The sequence below is a fragment of the Bos grunniens genome, chromosome 1 (genome assembly GCF_055505025.1).
Source record: "Bos grunniens cultivar Pamir isolate PY7600 chromosome 1, Bosgru_T2T1.0, whole genome shotgun sequence".
NCBI classification, from domain to species: Eukaryota; Metazoa; Chordata; class Mammalia; order Artiodactyla; family Bovidae; genus Bos; species Bos grunniens.
In genome coordinates this window covers 56772907-56788085 of record NC_141165.1, presented here as the reverse complement: position 1 = coordinate 56788085, position 15179 = coordinate 56772907, and the positions used below count along the sequence as shown (strand labels likewise).

Here is a 15179-nt window from a genome sequence, read left to right as displayed (position 1 = left end):
CCTTATTTTTGGGGGCTCCAAAATCACTGCAGATGATGATTGCAGCCATGAAATTAAAAGACGCTTACTCCTTGGAAGGAAAGTTATGACCAACCTAGATAGCATATTCAAAAGCAGAGATGTTACTTTGCCAACAAAAGTCCGTCTAGTCAAGGCTATGGTTTTTCCAGTGGTCATGTGTGGATGTGAGAGTTGGACTGTGAAGAAAGCTTAGCACTGAAGAATTGATGCTTTTAAACTGTGGTGTTGGAGAAGACTCTTGAGAGTCCCTTGGATTGCAGGGAGATCCAACCAGTCCATTCTAAAGGAGATCAGCCCTGGGATTTCTTTGGAAGGACTGATGCTAAAGCTGAAACTCCAGTAATTTGGCCACCTCATGCGAAGAGCTGACTCACTGGAAAAGACTCTGATGCTGGGAGGGATTGGGGGCAGGAGTAGAAGGGGACGACAGAGGATGAGATGGCTGGATGGCATCATCGACTCAATGGACGTGAGTTTGAATGAACTCCGGGAGTTGGTGATGGACAAGGAGGCCTGCAATTCATGAGGTCACAAAGAGTCAAACACGACTGAGCGACTGAACTGAACTTAACTGAACTGAATTTTTACTCCATGTTAAATCTGTTTCTTTGAATTTAACCTTTTTTTTTTTTTGCTGCTTTTGTAAGTATAATCATACATAATGCCCCTCTGCCCACCCCCTCTCCCCCCAACACACACACTTAAAGAGGCTTTGTTTAGCTCACATGAAGTTTGAACATCACAGGTTATTGTTAAGTCAGGAAACCCGATGTCAAGTTAAGGAATTTAGCATCCATCTTTGTATAGGAAGATGTATGAGTCTGTGAGTATTGAAGTCATCTCAGCTATGGAGGCCAGAATTCTGCATGTTTACAGAGATGTTTTTCTGTTCTCTGGGTTCCCTTAGGGTCTTCCAGTTCACACTGGAGGGCTGTGATCACTGATGGCTGTAACATTCTTGGGTCCTTTGTGTAGGGAGTGGCAGTATTAACCAACATAACTCAGAAATTCATGTCTGGCAAGCCAGAATCGCAGATAACTGTGACATCCTTGTTTACTGATATGGCAGGAGATATTCCATTTCACACCACTCATGAAATGACTGTAAGAAAAAGAAACTAACACAACCCTCTGCCTGAGGCTTGTCATTCTAGGAGATATTTGGAATAATTAAATGGTCTTTTTTTACTTTGTTTAATCATCTTCCGTCATCTCTGATCCATAAAAGAACCTGGTATCCAGGCCCTGACAAAATTGTTATTTTGTGATATTAGTCTACCATCTTCTGGATCAGCCAGCTTTCTGAATAAAGTCATACTCCCTGCCACACACTTCGTCTCTCAGATGTATTGGACTATAGTGTGGTGAGCAGTGTGAGCTTGGACTCAGTAACATGAGAATAATATGCAATATGCCAAACCAACTTCCCAATACAGATTAAATTATTTCAGGGATTGAGTCACTCCTGGAGATTATCTATTCCAACATTCTTATTTGCAGATTTGCAAACTAAGGTCCCAGAGAAACAAAACTCTGTTCAATATCACATAGTTAAGTAGCAAAACAAGATCAAGATCTATGTTCTCCTGATTTCTTTTTTTTTTTTTTTTTGTGATGTGATTCTCATTTTTATTAAGAAAAACTACAATGCATAGGAAGAAAATTGAAATGATCTACATCATAATATTATTCATGGTTATGATCAGTTGATGAAATTATGGTTGATTTTTATTGCTCCTCAGGATTTATAAAACTTTTTTTAAGTATATCATACTACAGTAATTTTAGCATATTTATTTTTTATTTTTTAAAAATTTTATTTTATTTTTAAACTTTACAATATTGTATTAGTTTTAAAAATACGGAACGCTTCATGATTTTGCGTGTCATCCTTGCATAGGGGCCATGCTAATCTTCTCTGTATCATTCCAACTTTTAGTATATGTGCTGCTGAAGCGAGCACCTCCTGATTTCTCATCTAGAATATTTAAAATATTACATGTTATTTTTTTGTATGGTATTAGCCATTTTAGTTATTGTATAATATTGGCAATTTAGTGTATCTCAAATTATACATCTGTTCTGGGTCGACTGTGCATTTTCTTTCTTCAAGTGCTTTCCTATAGAAAGCTAAGATTTTTTGTTCCCACTGATGTGAATTGCAGAACTTGGAAAACAAGGACACAGTTGTACAAATTAGAAAAGTAAACTCATAAATATTTTCTATAAAGTTAGAGGTTTTTTTTTTCTTTTTTTCCCTTCCCCATGTGTCTAAACTGTGCTTTCATGCCTGGTAGAGGAATTTTTTTTAACTTGGATATTTACAGTGATGATGAAAATAGGAAAAGATTTAAAAAGCAAGAGATCTTCAGTTATTCAGATATATTTCATAAAAACAGATACTTAAGGCTTCATACATTCAGAGACAGGTTTCAATAGTTTAAGAAGACAGATGCACATGTTAAAACTGGATAAGGGTGATTTTTTTGGTATTGCTCTCAGTTGTGGTTATCTATCATAATCAGTTACCACTGTTTGTGCTGTGCTTAGTTGCTCAGTCATGTCTGACTCTTTGCAATCCCATTGACTGTAGCTTGCCAGGCTCCACTGTCCATGGAATTCTCAGGCCAGAATACTGGGATGGTTAGCCATTTTCTTCTCCAGGGGATCTTCCCAGCCCACATTTATTCATAAAATCTAAGTATAAGTTGTTTCTCCACATATATAGTTTAATTCTGATGCTTGGCTTTGTCTTTGTGTTTTAGTTCAGCTCTGGTTCCACAGGTGGAATTATGCCACTTTCTTTGCTATATATTTAAGATTCAAGATGATGTAAAAGTACTTAAAACACTCCATAATTTAAAAACAATGAATGTAATTCAGAGCTATGTCAAACATGGGACTTAATACATTCATTGTAAGGTCTGGTTTGAGTACAGTGTGTATTTGTGTACCCATTTCTTAAAAAAATGAATACCTTAAATGAGCCAAATTCTTTGTCACTCTGAAAGGAGGTGAGATTATTAGAGGGCTTCATAAAGTCTTCCAGGTCACACACACACACACACACACACACACACATATATATACATTTGTATCTTTTAATTAATCACTAGAAGTACTCCCAGTGGGTTCACACCATGTTAATAGACCATTTAAATCCATGTTATGGGCAGGTGGCAAGAGAGGAATCTAAAAATGATGTGCAAACTAATACTGCTTTCCTTCACCTGGTCACATGCCTTTCTAGACTAAGTCCTTAGACTTAGCTGTTGAATACAAAATTAACACACAGAAATCCCTTGCATTCCTATACACTAACAATGAGAAAACAGAAGAGAAATTAAGGAGACAATTCCATCTACCATTGTGACGAAAAGAATAAAATACTTAGGAATATATCTACCTAAAGAAACAAAAAGCCTATATATAGAAAAGTATAAAACATGATGAAAGAAATCAAAGATGACACAAATAGATGAAGAAATACAAAATGTTCATGGATCAGAAGAATCAATATAGTGAAAATGAGTATACTACCCAAAGCAATCTATAGATTCAATGCAATCCCTATCAAGCTATCAACAGTATTTTTCAAAGAACTAGAACAAATAATTTCACAATTTGTATGGAAATACAAAAACCTCAAAGAGCCAAAGCAATTTTGGGAAAGAAGAATGGAACTGGAAGAATAAACCTACCTGATTTCAGACTATACTACAAGGCATACTGTCATTAAGACAGTATGGTGCTGGCACAAAAACAGAAATATAGATCAATGGAATAAAATAGAAAGTGCAGAGATAAATCCATGCACCTATGGACACCTTATCTTTGACAAAGGAGGCAAGAATACACAATGGAGAAAAGACCATCTCTTTAACAAGTGGTGCTGGGAAAACTGGTCAACCACTTGCAAAACAATGAAACTAGAACACTTTCTAACACCATACACAAAAATAAACTCAAAATGGAATAAAGATCTAAATGTAAGACCAGAAATTGTAAAACTCCTAGAGGAAAACATAGGCAAAATACTCTCTGTCATAAATCACAGCAGGATCCTTCATGACTCACCACCCAGCAAAAATAAAAATAAAAGCAAAAATTAAAAAATGGGACCTAATTAAACTTAAAAGCTTTTGCACTATGAAGGAAACTATTAAAAAAGTGAAAAGACACGTTTCTCCCTTCAGAATGGAAGAAAACAATAGCAAATGAAGCAACTGACAATTAATCTCAAAAATATACAAGCAGCTCATGCAGCTCAATTCCAGAAAAAATAAAATAACCAATCAAAAAAATGGCCAAAGAACTAAACAGACATTTCTCCAAAGAAGACATAGAGATGGCTAACAAACACATGAAAAGATGCTCAACATCACTTATTATCAGAGAAATGCAAATCAAAATCACAATGAAGTACCATCTGATGCTGGCCAGGATGGCTGCTATTAAAAAGTCTACAAACAATAAATGTTGGAGAGGGTGTAGAGAAAAGGGAACCCTCTTATTACTGTTGGTGGGAATGCAAACTAGTACAGCCACTATGGAGAACAGTGTGGAGATTCCTTTAAAAAACTGGGAATAGAACTGCCATATGACCCAGCAACCCCACTGCTGGGCATACACACCGAGGAAACCATAATTGAAAGAGACACATGTACCCCAGTGTTCATCACAGCACTGTTTACAATAGCTAGAACATGGAAGCAACCTAGATGTCCATCGGCAGACAAATGGATAAGAAAGCTGTGGCACAACGGAACACTACTCAGCTATTAAAAAGAATGCATTTGAATCCATTCTAATGAGGTAGACGAAACTGGAACCTATTATACAGAGTGAAGTAAGTCAGAAACAAAAACACCGGTATCGTATATTACCACATATATATGCAATTTAGAAAGATGGTAATGATGACCTTTTATGTGAGACAGCAAAAGAGACACAGATGTAAAGAACATACTTTTGGACTCTGGGAGAAGGCAAGGATGGGATGATTTGAGAGAATAGCACTGAAACATATTCAGTTGAGTTCAGTTCAGTCCCTCAGTCGTGTCTGACTCTTTGCGACCCCATGAACCGCAGCACACCAGGACTCCCTGTCCATCACCAACTCCCGCAATCTACCCAAATTCATGTCCACTGAGTTGGTGATACCATCCAACCATCTCATCCTCTGTCATCCCCTTCTCCTCTTGCCCTCAATCTTTCCCAGCATCAGACTTTTCAAATGAGTCAGCTCTTCTCATCAGGTGGCCAAAGTATTGGAGTTTCAGCTTCAGCATCAGTCCTTCCAATGAACACCCAGGACTGATCTCCTTTAGGATGGACTGGTTGGATCTCCTTGCAGTTCAAGGGACTCTCAAGAGTCTTCTCCAACACCATAGTTCAAAAGCACCAATTCTTCAGCGCTCAGCTTTCTTTATAGTCCAATTCTCACATCCATACATGACCACTGGAAAAACCATAGCCTTGACTAAATGGACGTTTATTGACAAAGTAATGTCTCTGCTTTTTAATATGCTGTCTAGGTTGGTCATAACTTTCCTTCCAAGGAGTAAGCATCTTTTAATTTCATGGCTTCAGTAACCACCTGCAGTAATTGTGGAGCCCAAAAAAATAAAGTCTGACACTGTTTCCCCATCTGTTTGCCATGAAGTGATGGGACCAGATGCCATGATCTTCGTTTTCTGAATGTTGGGCTTTAAGCCAAATTTTTCACTCTCCTCTTTCACTTTCATTAAGAGCTCATTAGTTCTTCTTCACTTTCTGTCATAAGGGTGGTGTCATCTGCATATCTGAGGTTATTGATATTACCATATGTGAAATAGATCGTCAGTCCAGACCTGATGCTTGAGACAGATGGGATGGGGAGGGAGGTGTGTGGGGGTTCTGGATGGGGGACACATGTAACCCATGGCTGATTCATGTGAATGTATGGCAAAAACCACTACAATATTGTAAAGTAATTAGCCTCCGATTAAAATAAGTTAATTAATTAGGGGAAAAAAAGACAGCTGTTGAGTCATCTCTGAAGCAGTCATTTCTTTGCATTTTAGAAGTGAATGGGATTTTATAGATTTTTTAAAACTCGCTTATCAAGTCTACTATCTTCCCAGGTGGCTCAGTGGCAAACCCACCTACCAGTGTAGGAGATGCAGGTTCCATCCCCAGGTTAGGAAGATCCCCAGGATAAGGAAACTTATCCTTATTCAGTAGGTAAGGAAACCGTTACCCACTCCAGTATTCTTGCCTAAGAAATCCTATGGACAGAGGAGCCTGGTGGGCCACAGCCAACAGGGTTGCAAAAGACTCAGATGTGATTTAGCAACTAAACAACAACAGTGCAGCCATGAAATTAAAAGACGCTTACTCCTTGGAAGAAAAGTTATGACCAACCTAGATAGCATATTCAAAAGCAGAGACATTACTTTGCCAACAAAGGTCCATCTAGTCAAGGCTATGGTTTTTCCTGTGGTCATGTATGGATGTGAGAGTTGGACCGTGAAGAAAGCTGAGGGCCAAAGAATTGATGCTTTTGAACTGTGGTGTTGGAGAAGACTCTTGAGAGTCCCTTGGACTGCAAGGAGATCCAACCAGTCCATTCTGAAGGAGATCAGCCCTGGGATTTCTTTGGAAGGAATGATGCTAAAGCTGAAACTCCAGTACTTTGGCCACCTCATGTGAAGAGTTGACTCATTGGAAAAGACTCTGATGCTGGGAGGGATTGGGGACGGGAGGAGAAGGGGACGACAGAGGATGAGATGGCTGGATGACATCACTGACTCGATGGACATGAGTCTCAGTGAACTCCGGGAGTTGGTGGTGAACAGGGAGGCCTGGCGTGCTGCGATTCATGGGGTTGCAAAGAGTCGGACATGACTGAGTGACTGATCTGATCTGATCTGATCTGAATGTCTCACAATAAGATTTTTTAAAAATCTGAACTGACACATTTACTCATCATTCTACAAAAATATGAACTTATATTTCAAAAGAGTGTATGTGTATAAATCCCAAATGCAATTACAGAACATTTCTTGTAACATAAAGGCAGCAAATATAAAGCTGTCCATTCAAAATTTAGGCAATGGAGATTTTTTGAACAAAGCATGTCAAAAATATAAAATAAATTCAAAAGTCAACAATTCTATTTCAAACAATTAGATTTTAATTGAATTCTAACAATCTGCTGATGGCTGAAGCATTTAAAAAAATGTAATTTTTTGGAGGGAGAAATGCCTCAATGAACATGGAAGAAAAATTGGTAACTAAAAATAAAATCTGCTATGGAAGGTAGCATTTCTTCTGTTGAATTTTCTGCATTATTTGCTCTGGCCCTGCACCCTAATAAATGAGTTATTATAAAATCAAGGTCAGTTTCTCACACTGACAGTATTCCCACAACATCCTCCTACTCACAGTACCTTTGCTCCAAACCATGTAATTGGTTTAACAGAATAAATCATATTATCATGAAAAGAAATGTGAAGTAACATATGCATCAGTATTATTTATGAATCATTGTACTGAAACTTCTCTAGGTATTTTTGCTAAAGTTGGAAAATATTTGTGGATCATTTGCTACACAGCTCACAATAATGGAAAATTCTGCCAGTATATTGTTAAAAACTGATGTCGGCATTCCAGGAAGGCCCTGAGTGGCTTTCAATACAACAGCTAATACATTTTATATTAGAATTTCTCCTTGGAAAATTTCTAACTAGGTTGCCAAAGGGTTTAATAAATTTGAGTTACAAAACAAATTTATTATTTTTTATATGCAGTCTCATGATTATATTGTTTAATATTTATTAATAGAACCAGTACAATTTTCTTGAATTGTTTGATTGGTATCATGACCTAAAGATTTATTCTCACAAAAGTTTGACAACACATATACTGACTACCTTGAACAATTAAATTATCATGTTGTTGGGTATATACTTTGATAAATATTTTAACTTCATGATCCAGAAAGTCCACCTTGATCTGTCTTTTAGGTTAAAACATAGATTTCCCCTTTTAAATATATTATTAACAAAATTTATAGTCCCTGAAGAATATAATATTGAAAATAAACAGCTGCATAAAAAATAAAACACCATCTTTTTTCACATAAAGAACCTACTATTTCCATATAATTTGAAATAGGTATTAAACTACAGATATGAAATAAAAAAGAATCAATGGTATAATTAGAAAAGATTAAGCATAAGTACCAGGTAATAATGTTATACATACTTATTATTAAGCTTTAATATGATTTTGGGATAGAGATTACCATCCTATTTTTAGATGAGGAAACTAACACTCATTTTTTAAGTAAGTGTACGTAATCTCTGCTTTAGTAAAATGTTGTATGTATTTCAAAATGCATACTTATTCATTACTCTAGACCAGGGTAGAACCTCTGGATACATGGCTCAGGGTCCACTCTTCTAAAGGAGACTAAGTCCTCCACACCATTTATTCTTGCCTTTACCAGTTAATATTAAAGTATACATGGCCGTGACCACCTATCTACTATCACCCCAAGTGTTCTGAACTTTCTTATTACCTGAATGCCAAACTTTAACATTGTGTACTCAAGACTGTGCACCATAACTAAGAAATCCTCTAATGACGTTAATCTCTTAAAGTTCTCTCCACTTTCATTCTTTCTTACAATGACTCACTTGCCATAGTGATATTGAGAATATCACTGAATGGTGGCTGTTCAACAAAGTTCTCAAGTGATTGTTGTCAGTGTTCTCCATACCTCTGCAGATAGTATACAGAGATTATTCCTAACTCCAAATGTTTATAAAGATATCCTGCTGCCATGGCTGAATGCTTGTGTCCCCCCAAAATTCTAACCTTCAAAATTTTTTGTGATGGTATTAGTAGGAGGGGCCTTTAAGGACGTGATTAGGTCATGAGGGTGGTACTCTCAGGACTGGGATTAATGCTTTTATAAAAGTGACCCCACAGGACTCCCTAGCCACTTTCATCTTCTAGAAAACACAATTAGAAGTCTGCAACCCAAAAGAGGGCCTTCACTAAAACTTAACTATACTGGTTCCCTTCTTATAGACTTCCAGCCACCAAAACTGTAGGAAATGAATTTCTGTTGTATATGAGCTCCCGAGTTGGTGGTATTTTGTTATAGCAGCCCAAATGGAATAGACACCTGACATTTTCTCCTCACATCCTGTGGTTGTCCCCAGTGATTCCTGCTACAAACAGTTCAACTGGCATGAGACATTCTCCTTAAATATCAAGTCCTGCTCTGTTTCTGCGCAACTTCTGTGAGCAGCTGAATATTCCATTAATCCTTCCATTCAGTGAAGCCCGTAGCCTGTTCATAGCCACTGACCTTCTAATCTATTGTACTTCAAATGGTTATCTCCACACCCACACCTGGAAGCCTGTCAACAAACGACATCAATCCAATTTCAAAGCACTGATTCAGTTATCACACTCTGAACCAACACTTGGCTACTTTCACTTTGCTCATTTCTCTGTGACTTCTTTACAAACTTGTCAAGATATGCAATCCATTTCTATACTTTTCCCTACTTTATCTACATTATTTTTAATCATCCTCTTATTCTTAGTTTTCTCATTATCTAGTTTAGATTGCTAATTCATGAAGATTCTTTGCTGGTCTATTTTTTTTCCAAATCTTTAAAAAATATTCCCAATATTAAATGCACATAATTCTGGATAATCTCTGCACTGGCACATAAGCAAACTAGTACTTCTAGAAAAAAAATCATATTAAAAGACAAATTGTTTACACTATTAATGTGTGAAAAAATAAATAATAATAGGCCATCAGAAAGACTAAGTGGTATTACCATTTCTTTAATCATTCTCTCTACAAAGACTAAATCAAATCTTTATTTTTTTTCAGTCTGAAACTTCTAAGTATTTGTATCATTCTCTGAAGATTACTTTTGCTTTCTGATTTACAGAGACAATAGAGGTTATGCAATGCAGACTCCTTTTTTATCCAAATACTCAACAAAAATAATGCCTGTATCTAGTAGTATTTGCCCAAATTGTTATTTCAAAGAGCAGAATGTAGGCAGCATTAGCAGTTTTTGCAGGAGCTGGTGGGAAGATGCTACCAAGTGTTAATGAATCTTCCAAGTAACTCATGCCCTAAAGCAGAGTACTTCCCTGAGTGACAAAAAGGGAAACTGAGTATGTGATTTAAGTACCAGGGTAAGAAATTACAGTCCTGGAGTTGTGGATAAGGCAAAACAAAACAAAACACACTTGAAGGGACAGTAAGTGACCAAATAGGGCTCTGGTGGTCACAGATATACAGAACCTCAGAAACATCCAACAAACACTCTTTCTCAAAGGACAGAAATTCACCCTGTGTGCAACATTAAAATTCAGCCAGGCAAAAAGTTTGGGAAAAAAGAAAAAGGAAATAAACCAAAAGCCAGAATGAATAGAAATAAAAGCAGAAAGTACAGTAAGTGTAAAATACAACATATAAATTAGAGAACATTTCCTTGAAAGGCAGTATCTATATAGATTTAGGAAGATCTGGAAATAAGAAGGCATACATAAAACCACAAAAATATTCAAATTGAGATAAAAGCTAACAGATATTGAAGAAGTTACACACCTCATATTTTGAGTGCTCTGTGATGATAGATGAAAAAATGTCGAACCGTGAAAATTTGGAAAGTACCCTGGCTTTACTAACCCTCTTCACAGAGAAATAAAATTTTTCAAATACGAAAACCAAAAGGTTCAGTTTAGTTCAGTTAAGTCGCTCAGTCGTGTCCAGTTCTTTGCCACCCCATGGACCACAGCACTCCAGGCCTCCCTGTCCATTATCAACTCCCGACGTTTACCCAACTCATGTCCATTGAGTCAGTGATGCCATCCAACCAACTCATCCTCTGTCGTCCCCTTCTCCTGCCTTTAATCTTTCCCAGCATCAGGGTCTTTTCAAATGAGTCAGCTCTTCGCATCAGGTGGCCAAAGTATTGGAGTTTCAGCTTCAACATCAGTCCCTCCAATGAATACTCAGGACTGATCTCCTTTAGGATGGACTGGTTGGATCTGCTTGCCGTCCAAGGGACTCTCAAGAGTCTTCTCCAACACCACTTCAAAAGCATCAATTCTTCCGCACTCAGCTCTCTTTATACTCCAACTCTCACATCCATACATGACCGCTGGAAAAACCATAGCGTTGACTAGACAGACCTTTATTGACAAAGTAATGTCTCTGCTTTTTAATATGCTGCCTACGTTGGTTATAACTTTCCTTCCAAGGAGTAACTGTCTTTTAATTTCATGGCTGCAATCACCATCTGCAGTGATTTTGGAGCCCCCAAAAATAAAGTCTGACACTGTTTCCACTGTTTCCCCATCTATTTCCCATTAAGTGATGGGACTGGATGCCGTGATCTTCGTTTTCTGTATGTTGAATTTAAGCCAACTTTTTCACTCTCCTCTTTCAATTTCATCAAGAGGCTCTTTAGTGCTTCTTCACTTCACTGCCATAAGCGTGGTGTCATCTGCATATCTGAGGTTAGTGACATTTCTCCCAGCAATCTTGATTCCAGCTTGTGCTTCATCTAGCCTAGCGTTTCTCATGATGTACTCTGCCTATAAGTTAAATAAGCAGGGTGACAGTATACAGCCTCGATGTACTCCTTTCCTGATCTGGAACCCGTCTATCATTCCATGTCCAGTTCTAACTGTTGTTTCCTGACCTGCATACAGATTTCACGAGAGGCAGGTCAGGTGGTCTGGTATTCCCATCTCTTTCAGAATTTTCCAGTTTATTGTGATCCACACAGTCAAAGGCTTTGGCATAGTCAATAAAGCAGAAATAGATGTTTTTCTCAAATTCTTTCACTTTTCTGATGATCCAGTGGATGTTGGCAATTTGATCTTTGGTTCCTCTGCCTTTTCTAAAACCAGCTTGAACATCTGGAAGTTCACGGTTCACATATTGCTGAAGTCTGTTTTGGAGAATTTTGAGCATTACTTTACTAGTATTTGAGATGAGTGCAATTGTGCAGTAGTTTGAGCATTCTTTGGCATTGAGACAAAATAAAGCTGAACCAAATTTAAAGTCATGAAAATGGGGGATGCAGATCATACGAAACCATTATTTAATATGTTTAAATGAAATAAATTAGTAAAACTATATGGGTCTTAAGATAATTGAAACTGTTATAAAGGGAATGCCTTGAGAATGAGATATCTTAATCAGAGACTGAAAATTTGAGAACTGACCACAATCAAGAAGTGTTAAAAATTAAGACTGATTTTAGAAATGAAGGTTAAATTAGAGGAAAATGAAATCAAAATATATGCCACAAAAAGCATAGTAAATAATTTAGAGGATAGCAAAGGAAACTTACAATGTTAAAAATTTAAAGAACACATGATTTGAAAAAAGGTAATAAAGAGCATAATGATGGTACAACATGCATATTTGGGATCCTTGTAAAGTAAAGTCAGTTCAGGAATTCAGGGCAGGTATTTAGCTAACAGAAGAAAACTTTTCTGAAGTATTTCATAAAAGGAAATGTATATCTATATATTCAAAAGTACACTATGAAACTCTATTAATTAAACATATCTTAAATTATTGCAGGAGACTCGGGTTCAATCCCTGGGTTGGGAAGATCCTCTGGAGAAGGAAACGGCAACCCACTCCAGTACTCTTGCCTGGAGAATCCCATGGGTGGAGGAGCCTGGTGGGCTACAGTCCGTGGGGTCGCAAAGAGTCAGACATGACTGAGAGACTTCCCTTCCCTTTAAATTATTTAATTGAAAGAAGATTTCTAATTTATTTGCTAGCAGGTCTGGTCTCTTCATACATGGACTGGAGTTCACATTTATGAGAATGAATTTATTTTGAAGCATAACATTTTCTCCAGATTTCTACCTTTCTGACTGATTTTTCTCAGTTTTTAAGTAATTGTCATCTCTATGAAAACTGTAACAGTTTTTAGTTATGTCTAAATATATAGGAAGTAAATTATTCATGAGAATGAGATTACCTTAAAGCTTTCTCCAAAACAAGTCAAAGACAACTAAACCCTGTGCTCCTGTGTTTGTATAATCTGTTGTCTTATTCTTTCAAGCTCTCATTCAGGCAGTTGTATTTTTTTTAAGGAATTTGATCATTTTATATTTATGGAGGAAAACTATCCCAACATTTGCTTTTTAATTAGTTCATTCAATTTGCTGAGCCTGCTCTTCTCTCTTCGTTTCCTAATTATGACAGTGAATCTAAAACAGATGCAGAATGAACATGACCTACTTGAAAATTCAACAGCTAGGGCTCTAAGTTTTGAGGAGCATTATCAACACTAAGGAAACATCAATTCAAGTGGATTCCAATATGCAACTGAAGTCATTATTATGGATTGGTGTCAAGCTTTTAACTATTTATCTTATTTATTGAATGACCCATTATTTTCTAAATGGTAACAGGGAGAGGGTGGAGTAAGAAGATACAGACTCCAATACAAAGGTCCCGAGAGCTTCTTGCTGAATTCAGAACTATTGTCAATTAAATATTTATTAGCATCCTTTCTCTTATATGTAGATAATAACTCTAAGTGGATACCTAAAATTTAAGCACTAAAATAGAATTAGATATTGAAACTCAGTTCCAATATTCCCTTTAGGGAATCTCCCATGATGTATTATTCCATGCATGGGATATTTTATTTATGTGCATATTAACTATAACTTTTAAAATGATCATGGAAGATGTATCTTCTGACCTATGCTATTCTTAGTTGCTCAATCGTGTTTGAATCTTTGAGACCCCATAGACTGTAGCCCATCAGGTATCATTTGTCCATGGGGATTCCCAGGCAAGAATACTGGAGTAGGTTGCCATGATCTCCAGGGCATCTTCCCAGTCCAGGGATCAAACCCAGGTCTCCTGCATTGCTGGTGAATTCTTAGCTTCTGACCTCTAGAATATATCAAATGTATATTCTCATGTTCTTGTGCTAGATGCAAATTAAATATGAGCAATTCAAATTAAAATTTCCATGAATGTATCATTTTGCAAAATGAGCTTTACAAATTCCATGTTTTATGCAGCCTAAGAAGAAAAACAAAATGCTTACCAAGCTAAATGATGCTGAAACAGTTTACCAGCTGAATGACGGCGGCCAGCAATTAACAGTCAAACTTTGCAGAACTCAGCAAGATATTTAAAGGAAAGGTACACTACGAATACTATTTAAAAAGGAAAATGTCTCTGATTCTTTTCTGATTTCAGAATAGGAAACTAAAAGTAAGGAAATAAATTTTCAAAGTCAAGTCACCAGAACACATTTTAAATTTTATAAAAATAACAGTAAAATAGTGTTATGAACACTTAACTTTTCATTTGTAGAATTTATAATAATATAATTAGGATTTGGGTATAACTCTAGTTCTAGCATATCTATATACAACTTAGTTGTTGCTTCTAAACCTTGGTTTTATCATATACAAGTGGATTCCTATGAGCATGAAATGAGGTAGTCAATATACTGCTGCTGCTGCTGCTGCTGCTGTTAAGTCACTTCAGTCATGTCCGACTCTGTGCGACCCCAGAGACAGCAGCCCAACAGGCTCCCCCGTCCCTGGGATTCTCCAGGCAAGAACACTGGAGTGGGTTGCCATTTCCTTCTCCAATGCAGGAAAGTGAAAAGTGAAAGCGAAGTCGCTCAATCATGTCCGACTCTAGCAACCCCACAGACTGCAGCCTTCCAGGCTCCTCTGTCCATGGGATTCTCCAGGCAAGAGTACTGGAGTAGGGTGCCATTGCCTTCTCCACAGGCAAGTCAAACGGGACATAGTAACTTCACATAATAGGTGTTCAGTAAATATTTGGTTGTTATTCTCTGTGTTCCTCTATTACAATCCATTTCCTCAAAGTATTAAAATAAAAATTATGGCTATACCCACCACTTCAATAATGGTTGTATTCATAGTCAATTGTGTCCTCTGTTTTTTTTAATAAGGTTATAACATAAACAACTTAGCACTATTTTTAGATTAATTGGCTAATAAAATAATGCCCATTAAAACCATAAGTTACCAAAGAAATACAGATACATATAAATTAATGATAACTTAGAATTAGTATTAACTATGGTAATAAAAGTTTGCGTAAC

General features: G+C 36.9%; 1 non-coding gene across 1 annotated transcript; it reads right to left on the bottom strand.

The window, feature by feature from the left end:
- Positions 1-1876: 1876 nt before the first annotated feature.
- On the bottom strand, positions 1877-1984 carry LOC147379475 (U6 spliceosomal RNA). Its single transcript, XR_015135460.1, has one exon. It is a non-coding gene; the product is annotated as a U6 spliceosomal RNA (small nuclear RNA).
- Between the last annotated feature and the right edge of the window lie 13195 nt (positions 1985-15179).